At 43.1% G+C, this 6,526-nt stretch overlaps 1 long non-coding RNA gene across 1 annotated transcript; it reads right to left on the bottom strand.

Annotated features, from left to right (window-relative positions):
- Positions 1-2,070: 2,070 nt before the first annotated feature.
- On the bottom strand, positions 2,071-6,142 carry LOC141568606 (uncharacterized). Its single transcript, XR_012491775.2, has 3 exons — positions 4,033-6,142; positions 3,806-3,876; positions 2,071-3,709 (listed from the first exon to the last, which is right to left on the bottom strand). It is a non-coding gene; the product is annotated as an uncharacterized LOC141568606 (long non-coding RNA).
- Between the last annotated feature and the right edge of the window lie 384 nt (positions 6,143-6,526).

The following is a 6,526-nucleotide window of genomic DNA, read 5'->3' on the forward strand; positions in this document are numbered from 1 at the left end:
ACATGCATGGATCTCGAGAGCATTATGCTAAGTGAAATAAGTCAGACGGAAAAGGGCAAGCACTGTATGATTTCACTGATATGTGGGATAGAAACAAAAAGCAACATATTGTCCTGCGTATTCTTGGGCAGATGAGCGTAATGGGGATAAATTCCACCCTGATCCCAACAGAGATGTGAAAATTAAGGAACAGAAAGCTCTTTGTAAACTCTTATGTGATTCAAATTTAAGGGATGCTGATGATGACGGTGGTGATGAAGACAGTACAGCCTTTCTGCTCCTTCTCCACCCTTCTCTCTTTCACTGGCTTCCAAACATGCCCAGACTTCAAGCTTCAGTTGCCAGGCATGAATATTTGCATCTGATAAGCCTCGCGTGCTCCCCAGGGTTCTGCCCTGGTTCCCCTCCCCCTCTCAGTACCTGCATCTGTAGGGTAGGAAGGCTGGAGGCAGTGCAGAGTCCTTCTGCAGTTTCTCCTTTCACAGAGGGTTCAGCTGACTTTGAGGCGTGGGAGACAGAGGGAAGAAGACGCTCTGGCAGGAAGATGTCTAGAGACATGCCACCACCACCCTCCACCTACAGCTTCCTTCCCTTTCCCATGCATGGCCTCGGGGCGACTGTCCTGTTACAGGCTCTGGGTGAGCAGGAGTGAGGAATCCAGCCCTGGTATTAAACTGTCTGGTTTTAGCCCAGAGTTTCCAAAAGTCACCTCTACTCTGGGCCTATGCAATTTTGTACATAATTACAGAGTCTGTTTCTGTTCCCTGTTCTCAGTGTAGTCCCTCATGCAAAGGCATATCTCTTTCCCAAGAACTTTCTCTTGGATGCACCTGTGTCTTATGCATCTCTGTGTAAGTTTAGAAGTAATTAATGATAAGCTTTTCCAATTGGTTGAATATTATTGTGCCCAACCTATTTTATGGTGGTTCCAACCAAACTACTTCCTTCCTTTAAAAACGGATGAAGAAAACAAAAAACAAAACAACACAACAACAACAAAAACGGATGAAGACATATGTGCACATGTACACCAAAACGACAGGGATGATCATGGAAATCTTATTTGAAATCGCCTCAAACTGGAAGTAGCCTGAAATATCCATAAACAGTGAAACGGATGAATTGTGGCATCTTCTTACAATGGAGTACTATACAGCAGTAAAAAATGAATAAACCACTGCTACAATGACACGGTTCTTTCACACAAACATAATGCTGAGCACAAAAGCCAGACACAAAAGAGTATGCAATGTGAAGCTCCATTTATATGAAGTTAAAAACAGGCAAAACAAATATATGGAATGAGAAGTCAGGATATTAAATTTAGGGAGGGAGGAGAATGTAATTGGGATAATACCATAGGGCTTTTGGGTGCTGGTCATGTTCTATTTCTTAACCTGGTGGCATATACATAGGCATACCCACTGTGTGATCTTTCTTTGCGCTGCAAACTTCTATGCATTTTTCTATATGTATAGGAGACTTTAATTTTTACATTAGGATGTTAGAATGACATAAATGGAGGTCTAAACTATTAAGTTGGTGCAAAAGTCATTGTGGTTGTGGGAGGGATATAAATGATAAACGTCTAAGTTTTGCTTTGTCTTGTGCACCTGAAACTAATTAAAAAACAAATTTAAAAAAAAAAAAAGAAAAGAACTAAGGGGGGCGGGGGGTGGGGGGTGGGAGATGAGGGTAAGGGGGATCGAATATATGGTGATGGAAGGAGAACTGACTCTGGGTGATGAACACACAATGGGATTTATAGACGATGTAATACAGAATTGTACACCTGAAATCTATGTAATTTTACTAACAATTGTCACCCCAATAAATTTAATAAAATAAAATTTAAAAAATAAAAATAAAAAAATAAAATTACATTACCAATGTTAAAAAAAAAAGTCATTGTGGTTGAAAAGGTTAAAAACAATTGCAAAAACCGCAGTTATTTTTGCACCAACCTAATAGTTGAGAATAAATTGAAAAATTATTGGGATGTAAAGGAGTAGAGTTACATTGAAATCTACATTTTTGAGAAGTGTGTGCGCATGTAATAATAAGAAAAACTTCATTGGTTCATAGTTAGAGGGAGATTTGGGTTTCAAGTGATGGGTTAATATGGGAGAGATTAGAAGGTAGTTATGGGCATTAGGGGAAGGAACCAGCAGAGGCGAGATGCAAGAAAAAGTAGCAGGTGGAACAAGATCTGCGAAGAGGGGGAGAAGGAGGAAGTCAGGATCTCAGGTGGAAGATTGGCTTTAAACGGGAAAAGCGTACTTTATTTGAGGGGGGAAAAGAGATGAGAGTGGGTGTTGCGTCCAGCACAACACGGGCAGTGAGGGTGCGAGAAGGGGCGGCTTTGGGTTAAGTTTTTAAGAAAGAAACAAACAGAGACTTAATGCAGTTTAAATCTCAGCAGGCCAGGGGTCTCACAGTTCTGAAAGACTGGAGCCCAGAATAAAGCCGACTGGAGGTTTTTATTGATAAGTATACAAGGGAGTAGCAGTGTTTTTTTTGGCATGGTCTGTGGGACTCACTTACCACGTTATAGAAACAACCCAAATCAATTATGTTGATCTTCAAACAGCCGAAGTAGAAAGTCCTTGAGGTGAGGTATGCAATTCTTTTAAGGGACATATATTACATGTTGAAATTGTTTCACACAGCTGAGCAGAGAGAGTTTAATCTTATCACTCTCAGGACTTTTCTCACAATTAGGTGAGAGGGAAAAGTCAGAGCCAGCAGCAGCTTTTCCTGGGCAGGGGGAAGGGGAGACAAGGCCCCTTCCCAAATCTTTCTAAGGCAGCTCATGGGGGGGGGGTCTCCATGGGGTTCCACCTGGCTTGAGTTGCCCCCCCCGCCCCCGTGGTGAATCTTACTCGTCATTGGCTGCAAACCCTCTTTTGAAGACTAAATAGAGAGAAATATACAGTCCCAGAGACGCACAGTCTCACAGACAATTCTTTCATTAAGGAAAGACATGGGATGGGGGGGCAGCCTGCTAGGCTGTTGTGTGACAACAAGTGGGTACAGATGTGATTAATTTGTAGAGGAGGAAGTGGGAAGTTAAAAGTCAGAAAAAGAGGCCCCGGTTTCTGCTAAGAGAAAAGAGTTTTTTCTTGTAGCTACCACCTCCCACTCTATCCCTCAGGTTATGCTCCCAAAGTCTGGCTGTGAGGGGAAGAAAATGACTCCAGCCCTCCTTTCTTGAAGGACTGGAAAGGGAGTCCACAGGCAAGTTTTATTCAGGGAGGCAGCATGGCACACTAGGATGACCTTGGACAAGCCCTACGCTGCAGATTACTTGAGGCATTTCCTGAGGTTTTGTCTCCTAAGATCATTAAATCACCTTGCAGGGTGGTGGTGAGCACTAGAAAGAATCTATTTGGAATCCAAAGGTCCAAACTTCACACATCCCTTTAATGCTCCGGTCACTGCAGTCTCAACTGCATCTCTTTGAATGGCAGAAGTGCTATGACCAGGCAACTGTTTCCAGTTCTTCTAAGAAGTCCTGAAGATGTACTTACATGCTCCACAGGCCAATTCTGGTAGTTGCTTGCCATCAGAGTCCATCATAGGGAGCCAGCTCTCACTTCCTCCTTCTGCAGTTGTGCCCACTTGTTTCAAGACAGACTGCAACAGCTCTCCCCTGCGCCATTTTCTCCAACCTGGACACTGACCGTATCTCCAATTCCACACAGAATAGCTAAGGGAGAGAAATAAGGTTTGGTATGACTTGGCTGAAGGCTTTGTGGTAAGAGAAGGATATTACAGAAGACAGAATGTAAACATGAAGTCTTACTATTCTTGGGGTCTGCAGAGACGTCCTCTCCTCGCCTGCCTGCCCCATGTTGCAGGGACCAGATGACCTGACTGTGATAGAAATGCCCTTGAGTCAGTATTCACGTGTTCCAGAGTGATTGACAATGGCAGTGTTTATTATATTCAAGGGAGAACCCCTTTCACAAGATGTGATCTTGTCCTTAGGCACAAAAACACCAGACCAACAACAACAAAACCAAAACAAACCTCCAAAGAATGGGTCTTTCAGGGTGGAATAACACTATCAATAGTCTTGTATACTTCCTCTTCGTAGCTGGAGGTGAACGAAGCTCAGCTACCTCTCCTTCAAGCCATCTTGCAGTATTGGCTTCCGATCTGTGAGAAAAGACTTGGACAATATCCCGTACATCAGCCAGGAATAAGCAATGGTGGCCAGGATTAGGAAAGAGAATTTGAATATTGGAAACAAAGGTGACCTTTTACATTAAGAAAGAGCTCCTGGAGTCAAACTTCTCAAATCTCTCTCTTCTAGACAAAGGTCCGCTCTATATTTGGATAACCTTGACCAAACCTTGACACCCTTCCCCCACCCCATTTAAATCAGATCTTCCTGTTACAACCTCAAATCACACCATTTCCTTAAAGCACTTGCAACGATCTATAGTTACACATGTATGTCTGAGATGAATTGTTCAACTACCCTCTCTTTTTCTAGAGTCATCCCCGGGAGGCATGGATCATATCATGTCTCTTTTGCTCACCTCTATGTCCCTATGCCTAGTACAGTGCCAGGCATACCCTAGGTAATCAGTAATCAGCGAATATTTGAGTGGATAAAGGGATGAATGAATAGATAAGTAATCTGCCCTAAACTTCCATCTCTAAGGAGACAGAAAATTATTTGAAACATTTTTGCTCTTCTGGGTTCTACTCAGGGCACACATTTAGGTGGCTTAAGACACATTCTGCCTTTTCTCTTTGCTGGCAGTCTTTAATCAGAGATGTATCAGATGGGTAGAATCTGCTCATGGCGGTCCCAACCTCCTTTCTGGAGATGGATTTGCAGAGGACAGGTGACACAGTTCTGACCAGTGAGAGGTCAGGAGATGTCTATTCTGGTCCAGGGGAGATCTGCTGGAGACTTTGGTATTGGTTTCTCTAGAAGAGATGGTGCTTTTCCACCTCTGGACATCACTGGGTTTGGATGTGATGGCAGGAACTGCTGAGATAAAGCCAGCACACTCCATAGGACGGGGCAACACACTCCCGGAGTAAGTGGGGCGGGAGCCAGGTACTGTTGGCAGGAGCCTGGAGCGGCCTCCGCTCTACCCTTCTTGTTACCTGAGATAATAACTCTGCTTCTGAATTAAGGCAGTGGGCTTTCTAAATACATTTTGCATGGCATCCAACACAAATACACGCACATAATATACAAAAACCATGAAAGTTTTACAAGGCAATCCCACCCCTACTACGTGTAAGGCATTTCTTCTTTTTCTTCCATTCTATTATTGCTTTTTTAAAAATACAGAGTGAGGTACCCTAAAATGATTTCACCACCCCAAACTGTGTGTGACTTGCAATGTAAAAGAATTGGGGGTTTTCTCACGTTGTTCCCTGCGGACTCTGGAGTCAGACTCCCTGGGTTGGTAACTTCCCAGCTCTGTAAGGTACCAGCTTTGTTACATTGGACGAGTTTCTTAACCTCTCTGTGATTCGGTTTTTCTCTCATTTCATGGGGGATAAGAATGGTACCTACCTCCTAGGGTTGCTTTAAGGATTACATGACTTAGTATATGGAAAGTGCTTGGAATGAGAAGCCCTTGGGAGGTCTGAACAGAAGACTGAAGTGGTCTCACAAGGATGAATGAGGCATGGTTCCTGTCTTCACAGAGTTTACATTCTTGTGGGAAAGATAATGTCGAGGGGCTGGAATTAAAAGAAACACAGGCAGTCGAGGAACACGAGCGAGAAACATGCATCCCAGCCCACAGGATTTAATCTGTTAATAAATTCCAGAAGGTGGGACTGGGAGATAAAATGAATTGTGAAAATTCTACTTCCTTTTTAAAAAATGAATAGGCCAATTTTTAGAGCCATTTTAGGTTTACAGAAAAATTGAATGGAGAGTAGAGACTTCCTCTATACCCCCTCCCATTCACACCCAGTTCCTCCATTATTAATGCCTTGCATTTGTGTGGTACATTGGTTACAATTGATCAGCCAATATTGAGACACTAGTGCTAACTAAGGCCCATGGTTTCCATTAGGGCTTGCTCTTTGTCCCATACAGTCTGTGGGCTTTGGCAAATGTGTAATGACACGCACTGACCCTTCCAGTGTCGTATGGAATGGTTTCACTGCCCTAAAAATCCCCTGTGCACCACCTACGAATTCTTCCCTCCCTCCCTTGGAATTCCTGACAACCACTGAGCAATCCTTATGCTGTCTCCATAGTTTGGCCTTTTCCACCATAGAATCAGAATCAGACAATACGTAGACTTTTCAGATTGGCTTCTTTCACTTAGCAACATCCACTTACTTTTAAAAAAAAAACCTTTCTCCATACAGAATAGATTCAGAAGAAAAAGAACAAACAGAATTTGAAAGTGTCTTTTTTGGCACTATTCAGGGCTCTGGAACCAACAGGCATAACCAATTTCCTTACCAGTGCCTGCTTACTAATATTTGTTGGACTGATATAAATAAATCCCTAGCACTATGACGACCACATTAGCAC

Source organism: Rhinolophus sinicus, chromosome 7 (assembly GCF_057876585.1).
Source record: "Rhinolophus sinicus isolate RSI-liver-muscle chromosome 7, RSI-T2T, whole genome shotgun sequence".
NCBI lineage: Eukaryota > Metazoa > Chordata > Mammalia > Chiroptera > Rhinolophidae > Rhinolophus > Rhinolophus sinicus.